At 36.9% G+C, this 13,330-nt stretch overlaps 1 long non-coding RNA gene across 1 annotated transcript in view; it reads right to left on the bottom strand.

The window, feature by feature from the left end:
- The window catches only part of LOC107195785, a 109,028-nt gene extending 101,076 nt beyond the window's left edge, over positions 1-7,952 (bottom strand). Inside the window, exons 1-2 of the long non-coding RNA XR_001517034.2 lie at positions 7,325-7,952; positions 5,248-5,447 (exon numbers count right to left, since the gene is read on the bottom strand). This is a non-coding gene — a long non-coding RNA (uncharacterized LOC107195785). The remainder of the gene's footprint in view (positions 1-5,247; positions 5,448-7,324) is intronic.
- Between the last annotated feature and the right edge of the window lie 5,378 nt (positions 7,953-13,330).

Below are 13,330 nucleotides of genomic sequence, written 5' to 3'. Positions count from 1 at the left end.
ATGTGGATGTCACAAAAAATAATAAAACTTTTTAAATGGCCAATAAGCACCTGATAAACTATACAACCTCAATAGTAATTAAAGAAACAACAAGAGTTAAAACTATAAACTACTTCTCTGTGTTTTACATTATATGTTCAGTCTCCTGCAAATGTTTGAGGTACAAAGAAAAAATATCTTCAATTTTCCAATGAGAAAATTGAGTCACAAATAGATCACATTCCAAAGGCAGGCAGCCTCACTTCAGAGAGAGTATCTTTATCACCATACTATACTGCCTCAATAAATAAAAGCATAAAAAGGATACCTTCTTACTCTATCAAACATCATCTAGGGCAGGCTTCAACAAACTAGGCCCTCTATTAAATTCCCCACTGCTTGTGTTTGCATAGCCTGCAAGCTAAGAGTAAATGGCTTTTATATTTTTAAACTGTAGGAAAAAAAATTAAAAGAATATTTTGTGTCATGTGAAAGCTACATAAAGTTTAAATTAAATAAAGTTTTATGTACTATACATGACTGCTTTTATGCTCTAAGGGCAGAGCTGAGTAGTTGTAACAAAGACTGTATGTGGCCTGCAAAGCCCAAAATATTTACTCCACTCAGCCCTTCACAGAAAATGTTTGCTGATTTCTGATATGGGATGTGGTAAGCCGGGCTCTCTTCTACACTGTAACTGTAAATGGCAAATATAATACAAAGCAAGAATCTTATCTTTTCATACTATTGACTAAAATGTAATTTTAGTTTATCACAAAGAAATGTAAAATTCACAGAAATTTTTATGTAAAATATAATGTTGCATCAGTGTGAACCCAGGAAGTCTGGTTCCAGGCCCAAAGCTCAGGGCCAGGACTAGGGTGAGGAATACACTTAAATATTGACTCCAAAGGGAATAAAACAGCTTTTCAAGTTTATCAAATAATACCTATCAAAACTGGTATTTCTGAAGTCCTGTGATTCTGAACCATCAAACAACACCTTGAAATTATTACTACCAAGTTATATAACATATTTATTTAAGACTTTTTTTAGATCGAACCATATGAAACTACAGATATTCAAAGTTTTATGATACATTAATATCATAAAATCAAAAGGTATACACAGATCAAACAAAATCCATCCGGAGTATGGATAAACCCAAAATTTAAAGTTTACTTTCAGCAAAATAACATCTGTCACATAAATTAATGTAATTACTTGAATTTTATTGGTTTTAAGTTTTGTTGGCATGTAATTTGTAATTTTGTTTTATTTTATAACTATATAAGTGCTATAAACTGAGACATTTACTCCTCATTGGAAAATATTTACCTAAAATTTTGACAAGCACAATCAAGTCAAAGTGGAAGTAAGTGAGGATGTTTTCCTTTGAAAGGGGTCTACATATTTCGCAAGTTTGAGAATGCTGTGCGTATTCCATGAACGGCATATGCATCCCAGCACATAATTTGAGAAGAAACAAATCACAGCCCCTTCTGTTCAATCTCAGAAGCTTAGTATTAATGGGCAACAGCAGACCACAACTACCTGGATGAGGATGATAGCAAAAGAATGACATTTTCACATGCCTTCACATTCAAAACAAAGTGCTTCACCTTTGTGAGCCTCAATTTTCTGTAAAATAGGGCTAATGGTTTACATTGCAGAGTTATAGAAAGCAGAGGTACTCTAGGTAAGGTATACAACATGTAACATAATACTTAATGTTACTAAGCAGCTAACCATGTGGCAGGCATTTTAAATGCATATATCACTTTATATGCATCGTTTCAAAAAATAATTACAACCATCACACTATATGAAATAGTCACCAGCATATCCTTGTTTTAAAGATGATAACGCTGAGGCACTGAGAGGTTCGGTAATTTGCCCAAGGTTGTGTAGCTAGTAAAGGACAGAGCCAAGACTTAGCCCAAATGCCTAATGCCAGGAAGTCAATTTTCTTCTCCACTATACAAAACTACCTCAATAAATGGGAGCAATTATCATGAAATAAATGTCCATATTTCACCAGAATGAGACACACATAAAAAACTTTTTTAAACTCATGCCACCCTGAACAAGCTCGATCCCATCTGATCTCAGAAGCTAAGCAGGGTTGGGCCTGGTTAGTACTTGGATGGGAGACCACCTAGGCATACCAAATGCTGCAGGCGTAAAAAATTAAAAATAAAGGATTGTAAAATGACAAGGTCATTGAAATCTGTGAGGTCAACCAAGGGTTGCCTCGCCTAAAAAATAAATAAATAAACCCAGCCACAGACCTTTTAGTGCACCACAGCTTTGGAGGTGGCCTCCAAGCCCTTTGTGTCAAAAACCTTACCAGAATTCTGTTTTTCAATTGACATTAGGCTTCTTTCTAGAAAATCTGGGGCACACAGTGTAACTTCATTTTTTAAAGGCTTCGAAATTCCAGCTGACAGCAGTGTAAACATCAATTTCCTCTTCTTCTCAGGATGCTAAAGGGTTCCTCCCCCAGTCTTTCCTCCTTTTGTATTTCTGTATTTGAAAACTCTGGACTAAGCCACTAGGCATGAGTACAGGAGCTTATGGGAAGGAGCCAGAAATACGTCACCACCAGGTTTGTTGTAAGGATGAAAGAATGCTTCATTAACATTACAAAGTGGTGAGCTTAAACCCCAGAAGTGTTATGCTTAAAAAATAAAACTAGTTTTTTCCTACCATCTTTTTCTCCTGCTTAGAATGTAGTACTAATGTCAAAGATTTTCAACTGCATTCCCACCAGGCAAATGGATTTATTTTCATTTTTAAAAGCCATTCTAAATGATCATTATAATAGAATTCTAACATTTAGAAATGGGCGGGGTGGGGGGAGGTGATTAGGTGATACAGTTCCCAACCACCCAAAAAACTTACACTCTTGGAATTAAGTACCAGTAGTTCCCCTTCTTCCACGGAAGATATATTCTAAACCCTCAGTAGATGCCTAAAACTGAGGATAATAACAAACCCTATATATACTGTTCTTTTCCTGTATATACACACCTATGATAAAGTTTATTTTATCAATTAAGCATAATAAAAGCTTAACGACAATAACTAATAATAAAATAGAACAATTATAACAATATACCATAATAAAAATTATGTGACAATGGTCTACTTCTCTCTCTCAAAATATCTTACTGTACTATAGTCATCCTTTCTTCTTTTGATGATGTGAGATGATACAATCAATGTCTATGTGATAAAATGAAGTGGGGTGAGTGACATAAGCATTGTGACATAGTGTTAGGCTCCTATAAGGGTTACTTGAACACAAGCACTGCAGTGCCATGACAGTTATGATAAACGAGACAGCTACTAAGTGACTAAGGGGCAGGGAGCATCTATAGTGTGGATATGCTGGACAAAGAGATGATTCACATCTAATGCAGGAAATCGCGAGCTTCATCACACTACTCAAAATGGCACGCCATTTATGACTTACAAATTGTTTATTTCTGGAATTTTCCATTTAATATTTTGGACTGCAGTTTACTATGGGTAACTGACATCACATATAAAGCAAAACCATAAATAAGGGGGGACTACTGTATACACTGTACTGAAAAACAAAGGTTTTATATTGTTACAGGGCTGAATTTCTTTGGAGGGAATCTAAAATGGCCACCAGGAGTTTCTAACTCCCCAAAAGCTTAACCAAAACCCTGTAGTTTTATTTTTTTTTTCCTGCACAGCAGTAACCTTCAAGTGGTTCCACTGTACAAAATATTTTACTATATGGACATGCTAAAATATTAGATATAAAAACAAATATAAACCCCTCTGAGAACCAACGCAAGTGTTACTGCCTTGGGAAAAAAAAACAAGAGAGAGACACTATTAAAGCCATTTTTCAGAGTCTATAGAGAATGTTTGGGGGGAAAAATTAACTATTATTAAAATGTGGTGAGATATGAATCAGAGTGGACAATATTAATCATAGTAATAGTAATTGTTGCCATAATGTATGTGTAACAGTAGTGATGGTGAGGAGAAGCAATAGACTGAGGGCTTTCTAAGTGCCTCTCATGATCATCTCATTACATCACATTTATTCTCAGAGTGATACAGGCCCCCAAGCCAGAAACTGTGCATTCAGATCCTGGCCCTACCATTTAATATCTGTGTGACACTGGGCAAATTACTTTAAACCTCTGTGTACATAATTTTCCTTATTTGCAAGGGGAGATAACAATATCTACCTTACAGGGTTGTTGTGAGGATTAAATGTGTTAAAAAATATGTGACATGCTTAAAAAAGTGTCTGGCACATAATAAATACTATTAGGCCAATTGTTATTAATTATTACCATTATTTGATTTCAGAGATGAGAAAACTGAGGCATAAAGAGGACTTTCTAAAGTCACACAGTTGGTAAATGTCAGTCCTGGAGTTTGACCCAAAGCTATTTGACTCTTAACCACCTCAAAAAAGCTTCTATAGTTTTCAAGCACATGTATTTTTATATTTACACCTCTGGAAAATGTAAGAAATTCATCAAATAAGAAAACTGCAATCAATGAGGTTATAACTGCCTTGGAACCTAGTGGCTAAGCAACCCCTGGGTGGAAAACCGGTACTGGATGCTGAGATTACACAAAACACCAAATGGTCCCAGGTGTGGCCTGAAGCTCATGTTTTAGGGAGAAAGAATATACATATAAATATTTTAACTTGGAACAACAATGGAAGATTGCCAAAACAACAAAAAGAACATTCAAAATGGCCAGAAACAAAGTCTTTACTGACTCCAGGAACAAATATACTTCTTTAAAATGTCCTGCCCTAACCACCACCCTACCCAACCCACCCCACCACCCCACTGCCTATTAGCACATGAAATTTTCTATCCAAAACATTTTTTTTTTGGTTGATGTTATCACTTCAGTAACTGCTTTGATCTTCTGGTATTTATTTTAGGAGTAAAAATATTTGTCAAAAACTTTACTTAAGAACAAGAAGGAATCCAAATTTGCAGATAATAAAGATTAAGGTAACTTTTTCACTCTTTTATAGTTTCAGAAAGAAGGTATTCTGTTCACATAGCAGTGTTAAAAACAGTTTAGTGGCAGAGCAACTTGGAATTGTGGTTGATGCAGTATGTGGCTTTGAAAACTGGCTAGGACTAAAGAGAATATAATGAATCTATTTAGATGTTTAAGCTTCAGCTACTGGCAAGGCATCCTGGATATCTATTTTTCTTCTCTCCCTTCCATAGTTCCAGACATACTGACCTTCTTGGTATTTTTTGAAAGTGGTGAGTCCTTCTTGCAGCCTCAAGATCTTGTGCTTGTTGTTCCTTCTCCCCAACTTCATTTGGGTCTTTGCTCACATCTCTCTTCAGAAAGGTCTTATATAAGAGGACCGTCCTCTGTTATTCTCCATTCCCTTATATGGCTTCATTTTTCTTCATAGGACTTATTTTTATCTGAAACTATATTTACTTTTTAATTTATTGATGAGCTGTCGCTCCCATTAATGTGTAAGCTCTATGAGTACAGGGATCTCATACGTCTTGTTCATAGTTGTATTCCCAAAGAGATTGGCACACAACGTGGCATAAAGCAACAACTGACTAAATATTTGTCCAATGAATAAAAAATACCAGCTCATTCTCAAATACAAATGATGTTATCCTCTAAAACACTTTTTAATCCATCTTCATTGCCACTTCCCAGTATATACAACAGGCCCAGTACAGCCTGTCATTTCTACTTGGAGTAATGCAGCAGCCACCCAACATCTCCCCCATTGACACCCCGAGCCCCCCCTCCAATTAATTCCCCCACAGATGATCTTATCAAAGCACAAATTTCATGGAGTCACCAGCTCCTACTTAAAACACTCTCCAGGGTCCTTAAGATGTAGACTGACTTCTTAATGTGGTCAATAAGACCCTATAAAGACTGGCCCCAGTCTAGGTGTCCAGGCTCATCTAACTCCACTCTCCCCTTAATGCTCTTCAGTTACTTGACTTTACTCTGTTCTCTCCTGTTGCAGGGCTTCTGCACAAATTTCCCTCTGCTGTCTGGAACGCTCTTCTTCCCACCCTCTCTCAAAATCGCCTACTCGCAGTTCAGACATCAATCAAGTGTCACTTTCTAAGGGTTCCTGTTATACAAGCCCACAAAACCATACTGCTTTCTTCAGAGCATTTGCTTCTGTTTGTCATTATGTTATTAGTAATTGCTGGACTTTTTAAAAGAAATTAATAATTGTCTTCATTTTGGACTCTGCTCTATAATAGAAAAGACCGTGGATTTTGTGCTCACTATTGAATCTCTAGAGTCAAGAAGAGTGCTTGGTACATGGCTGGCACTGAATAAATATTTGCCGAATAAGTGAAAGGCACCCTATTAGGAACCAAAGGGCTAGAAGTCAATATCAGACACAATAATATAAAAACTTTCCACAAATATTGAAGTAAAGCTGAAGGCCAAGATATTAGTGAAAATTTATAATATGTGGACGAGCTGCTATTAAAATGGGAGCAAGGGGAAGTTTAGGGTAATACAGGCTTTGAAACAGCACTGATGGTAGACTGGGAAAAAAATGGGACTAAGAGAGTCTGTTTTATTAAAGAACTAGACAAGAACCAGTTCAAACAATTTGCTAAAACTTTATAGTAATGACAGTAACTAGGTGAAAGGTTACATTTACATATTCTATTAACAACTCCTTGACTCATCAGTCTCTCTGGAAACATTTTTCTATTCAAGGAAACTATTCAAACTTTCCTTCCTGGCATTTTCCTTTATAAAATTTCTCCAAAAAGTCCTTAGTCTCCTGGAAGATGTTTTAAAGACATTTCACTGTGGTCGATTAAGCATACAGTAGTAATAGCTAAGTGAGACAAGGGCCATGGAGGAAATGGCATGTAATAGAAAGAACCCACTTTGCTCCTGATTAAAGTCACTCATGTGAGACTTGAGAAAATCTACACACTAAAAAGTTCTGAGCACCACAGGAAATCACGGGTTAAAGGACACGGCCTAATTTGTAACCCTCATTGTTACTGTTTTAATCACCTAACACTAAAATCCATATAATTCTAAATTCTCTGGGGGAAAGAAAGAGCGTATTCATTTATTGTAATTTCCTTATTTCAGGCTTCCTTTAAAATAAGATGTAACATTGGCGTGCATGAAAAGCAATCTAATATCATTTCCTTTCCTTTGAACCCATCAGTGACTCATGCGATAAACAGCAAGTCTCCTGGGCTTGTTTCTGTGGAGGTTACACCAACAATTTCAACTGCATACTCCAGTTTTACTGGAGTCAGTTTTCTAAAGATGATTTACTACACCTTACCTGAGAGAAGACAACATGAAACTGGGAAAATTCTGATCTTCAGAATTACAACAGACAATGATTATTTCCAATTTCATGCTGTTTATATGAAGAGAATGAAGGCACAAGGGAAGATAGTGCTAAACAAAATAGAAAGGGAAAAATTAAAACATGCTGTACAAATGATGTTACCAGATTTAGGAGGGAAGGGGAGAAAAGAATGCAGGGGAATAACCAGCCTTTTCCACCTCTACAGAAACGAAAATTTTAAATTCACAATTAAAAAAAAAAAAAAATTTCACAAAGTAGCACTGAAACACTAATGAAATAAAACCTCACTGATTGAGAAATCTATGTTGTTCCAAACCCTTATAGCACATGACCTTGACTTTCCCAGAATTTTCTGAAATTTGAGAAGTATCTGTGAAAACATGGTTTGTTGATGTAATTAGTAGTGTAAATACGTTAAACTATGTTTAACATACACACAAATTTTCATTAAACACTATAGAAGCCTCTAGTTACATGAAAACAATCATCATGCTACTTCAAAATTAACACATCTCTGTAAAGTTTTCTTCCAATGAGTTCTAACAGGTAACATCCTTAGTGGGTTCTGGGTTATATATATTAGTACTTTAAAAACATAAATTCAACTTTTAAAATATTCTAAAATTAAGATTTTTAAAAAATTCTAATTAGTTTTCATAAAATAAATTTTTACTACACTACAAATAAGCACTATTTTAAAGCAAATTTCTTCTGACATAGTTAAATGAAATTCTTAATATTTGAAATTTTTGATAAAACATTTTAAGCCATAGAAATAGCAGGTGGTAGTATCATTCTTCCATAAAGGACTCCACCTTCACTTTTTAAAATTTCTACCACTGTCCTTTGTTTTGCTTATGTTATAACTACATGACAAAGCAGTCAACTGCACATTCGGTGCACATAAAAAGCTGTCCTTTGTGACTGCAACTACTGTAGGCAGGACTTACGGAATGACAGAAATCATGACAGAATGTTGTGCTTTCATTTCCCAATACTTGTGGTCCATTCTCTCCTCAAAATGATCTCCCTCTATCTAACAGAGAAGCATATCTGCTGCCTTTATTATTTCTTGGCATTTTCCCCCACCTCTGCTGTGTCATTTAAAATTGTGCTTTAAAGTACTACATGATTTTTTTTTCTTTTTGAGTCCAGTTTCCTCTTTTCTCCAGGCTGTCCTCTTAAATTCGCTGAACAAGAGCCATTTGGAAATTTCGTTCCTATCCTCCCTGCTTTATGCGAGTTCAAGAAGCACAGCTGGGCTGCAGCAGGCACTGACTGTCTGGGTGCTGCTGGGCTGATTGTGTTCCAGAGCCTCGCTGCAAATGTGTCACTCTTGTCCTTTTATGTTAAGCATGGCCAGTAGATGAGCTGAAGACAGTGTTCAGAAGTTCAAGCTCCTCTGGGCACAGAGAAGTTCAAGCTCCTTTGGGCACAGATCCTAATCACACAGTCACACATGATTTTGAGGAATGCCATATATAGAGAGAACTTCTGTAGCCACATGGCCTCAGTCTGCTTAGTCTCCAAATTGACAATGTGATAACTTTCTACTTTTATTCCCCAACAGGACAGAACTAAATACCGTACTAATTATCCAAACTGAAATAGTTCTCTTGTATAAAGGAATTCCTATGAACATAACATGAAAACAAGCATATTTATGGTGTCAAAATTAACAACTTCCACCACTTCTACTCACCCAAGAACAAACAAAATCTAGTTTTAAACAAGCAACTTCTGATAGAACTTTCTGCAACGATAGAAATGTTTTATACCTGCTCTGCCTACTACATTAGTGACTAACCACATGTGGCTATTAAGTACATGAAATGTGGCTACAAGTGTGACTGAGGAATTAAAATTTTTTTATTTTCATTAAACAGACAATGTGGCTAGTGACTTTAAAGAACTGTAAACAATCTTAGAGTTTGATCTACTTGCAAGTTAACACATAAGCCATAGTTTCATGGATGCAGGGAGAAGACATGAAATTCCTAGGTCAGAGACAAAGAACTACATTTCTCACAGAAACATGAGCCAGCGTATTAACATAGTTGTGCCAATTCTCTGAAGCCAATTCCCACAGTGTGATGTGAAGAGGGCTGGTAATATCGACAATAAATGATTTGCATTACAGAAGGGGAACCCTGAGCTCAGAGTACCTGAATCTTTACACTTGACAGGAAGCCTACCTGTCCTTTGCTCTTGTTTTCCAAGGCTATCTGCTATAAAAATGTCCTGGAAAAGACAGTCTGGAATGAAAGTAGTCAGTGCCTCTACTCACAGAAACCTGAGTGACTAATGGAGAATTATCTCCCAACTGTGGAGCTATCATCCATATTTCTGAAATCTACCCATCTCTCACTATCCTGCCCAATACCCTGCTTTTAGCTATATTTAGTTCTTGTTCAGACCATTACAATAGCTTCCTAAATGGTTAAGGCTATAACCCGTTCCCAGGCATTCTCCATACAATAGCCAGAATGTACCTTGTAAACACAAATCTAATCATGTCACTCTTCTTTCAGTCTTTTATGTCACCTACTGCTCTTAGGATTAAGCCAACTCTCCTTAGCAAATTCCACAGGCGCTGAATGATGTGGCTCTATTCATACACGTGGGCATTTCCCTTGTCTCTCCTATGCTGCATCCCTTTAGCCACACTAAACTTCTTTCATTTCCTTAATTGCAGTGGTCATAAAGTGAAGTCCTGGTTTGAATTTCAACTACAAAGGTGTCTGGTTTGGCCCACACAATAGTTTAAAAAGCATTTGGTTCATTTCACATTTATAAAATATAAAATTTAAGCTCTTCTTAAAAAATCAGGGCAACACTTGGCCTGCATCCTAACTTGACACCACTTGGCTGGAGCCTTGTCTCTACTGTTGTTCCCCTTAGACAAAGCCTGGGTTCTCCCTCCTGCTCTCATTTATTTATTCTTTTACATTATCTACCTTACTTCCATTCTAATGCATCATGCTCTGTTCACCTTCTTTAATCCTCTAACTTGATCGCCTACTATCACTTATTCTTTAGGTCTCAGTGTATTCATGGGATGTTTTCCCTGACCACTACTACCAACCCCAGTAAGTATAAAGTAATGCACTGTATGACATCCACCTACCCAGGCCCCCACCATCCCATTCCATCCTTCTTCTATGGTTCTCTGATTTACTCCTATCATGGCAGGAATCACATGAGATCGTAATTTTTTGTTTACAAGTCTGCATTCCTCTGAAGACTTTTAGGTTATAAGGGAGTGATTATGATTGCCTTATACACCATTGTATGCCAGTACCCAGTAAGAGGCCCAACACATAGTAGGAGCTCAATAAACACTTGTTGAATAAACAGAAGTTAGCTGAGGAGTTGCTAATTCAAAATAGGGTGTGTGTGTGTGTGTGTGTGTGTGGTGTTTATGTTCTATACTTACTTTTTTTTAATTTGGACCTTTAAGATGTCATCCCCTCACCCCAAAGAAACTGAAGTAACTACTTGAGTAGTAGGTACATAACAAACAACAGGTGATGTGCTAAGTACTTCACATCAATTAGCTCATTTAATCATTACAACAGTCCTTTGAGCTAAATATTTCCATTATTCCCATTTTGGAGATGAAAAAACTGAGGACTTGGGAGTTTATGTAACTTACCCAGAGTTACATGACTAGTAAATGCCTGGGCAGAACTCCAATCTGTGCCCATCAGAACCTGAAGCCAAATACTGATACAATTGATAAATATGAGACTTTTAATGGGCCCTGGATAGTAAGAGACCAAGTAAGGAGAAACCAAAGAACTATTTATCAGGCAATTGAAATTATAGTTCCACTCCTGCCACTAACTAGCTGTTCAACCTTGGATAAGATGATGGTCTTATTCTCTACACCAGTAAAGTAAATTGCAGAGGATAAAGATGACCCAAACTTCCCTCAGGAGACTTTAGAACACATGACACTACCATCGACTTTATTAAAAAGCTATTTGTATATGGTTTTAACAATCAGTTTTTATTGGCTAAAGAGTTAAAGGGGCGAAAAGATGCTTTCTGCCTCAATATTCATGACTATTATATCATACTACACAGCTTCCAGGACAGTGACAGGACCTTTAATTTCATTTCACAAACAGGAAAACAAAGGTACTGAGCAATAAGGCCAAGTGTAAAGTTAACTTCACATCCCTCAGGCTGCCCCTCAATGCCCCTTGTCTCTGTGTGAATTAAATAGTTCTCAAAGCCCAGTACCGGTATGTAAAACCTAAGAAATTCTACACTTATCCAGCAGTTGGATGGATTCTTCCAGGGAGCAGGAAAAGAATCAGAGATGTCATTGAGTCACACTAAATACAGCCTACTCTGGTCAATCTCTTCAGGTGGAATTCTTGCCCATCCTTTGCACCAAGTGTGATTTTTTTTTTTTTTTTTGACAGTTAAAAACAAAATAAAAACCTCTCACTATGAACCTTGTAATTTTTTAAGTGAAATTCCCAGTCAACCCAGGGTCCATCAGGCCATTAAGTGCTGAAGTTTCAACTTATTAAAAATATTACATTCAATTTCTGGATTTTTTCTACAAATTATATAATTTCATTTCTCAAGAAGTGGAGAAAAATGCATATGGGCACCACAAATTGACCTATTGATTAAAGTTAGAATTGAAATTTCTACAACTTTTAACATGTTATCATATTATAAATGTATAAATGTTTTTCTGAGTTCTCATTCTAAAAATACAGAACTCATTTTATTTCTAGTATGCTAAACTTGTTGTTTGTTCCAATCTATTAAGCAAATACACCAAATAATGATCTGAAAGGGCCTTTGGTAATGTATTCTTGACATCATTCTACTTGCCATATGTAGTCATTAGAATATATTTGATATTCATACGAAAATATGAAATAAAAATATTAGTCTCTAAGTTAGATTGGAAGCCCCTTTAGGGCAAGAAACATATTCTAAATCCATCTTTAAAAGCACACAGCACCCAATGTGGCACAATACAGGAACTCATGAAATGTCTATTAAGTCAGAAACTCGTGGATTACAGGACTTAGCTATTTAATATCAAGTCTAAGCCTCACTTTCTTAGGCCACTTATTTGCTTTCTTTAAAATTAGAATAGAGCTAACAGTGTTTCCTGTCCTTTGATTTTAAACTGAAAAGTTTACAAATGACAGGTAAGATGTTATTCAAGCTAAATGAACTTACTTTACTAAAATGAAGATCTACTTCTTGAATTGTTAAAATTAGAAGCAAATTTAAATTTACACTTAAAATGGAAAAGAGATTGTAAAGAGTGGCAAACATCTGAAGCAAACACAACTCTTATTTCCAAAGACTGGGGCTAATAACGATCTTTTGCTATTTGAATTCTTATGACCATAGAAAGAGGTAAGTACAGCTTTGTACTCGATGGGAAAGAGACGATTTCAAAACCAATGACCAGATCCATAAACACAAGTCTTTCATTCCAACAAAGATACTAGCCATATCAGCTAGAGAGACATAATCCCATCTAAGACGAAGGACCTGAACTCGGACGATTAGAACACAGGACCTGCCATCAGGCAGCTTCACAAGACCAGAGATCGTGGCTCAAAATCAAGTAATACACATATGTCATGCCTCTGGATCGTCACAACGACCCTCAGCGAGTGGGCAGAGCAGACGCGCATTTTGCAGCCGAGAACACACAGGGGCCAAAAGCCCATCTGAATGGGAAAGTGACTGAAACCAGACAGAAATCCAAGTGGTGGATACTTTCCATCCCGCCTCTGGGATCACCCTTCGCCGGCGTATTACACTCTAGGGCGGGCAAAACGGCAGGAAAGAACGCAGAGCTGGCAAGGACCCGAGAGAGGACAGGGAATTTCCAGCGCTTCCCGGCACTCGCGGGTTCTCAAGCACCCCAGGTCGCTACTCCGCTTCAGTCGCTCTCTTCTCGCGCGGCTGCCCCAACATCTCCCAAAA

Source organism: Pteropus alecto, unplaced genomic scaffold, assembly GCF_000325575.1.
Source record: "Pteropus alecto unplaced genomic scaffold, ASM32557v1 scaffold20, whole genome shotgun sequence".
NCBI classification, from domain to species: Eukaryota; Metazoa; Chordata; class Mammalia; order Chiroptera; family Pteropodidae; genus Pteropus; species Pteropus alecto.
The sequence above is the reverse complement of the archived record's forward strand: the minus strand, read 5'-3'. Positions and strand labels throughout refer to the sequence as shown.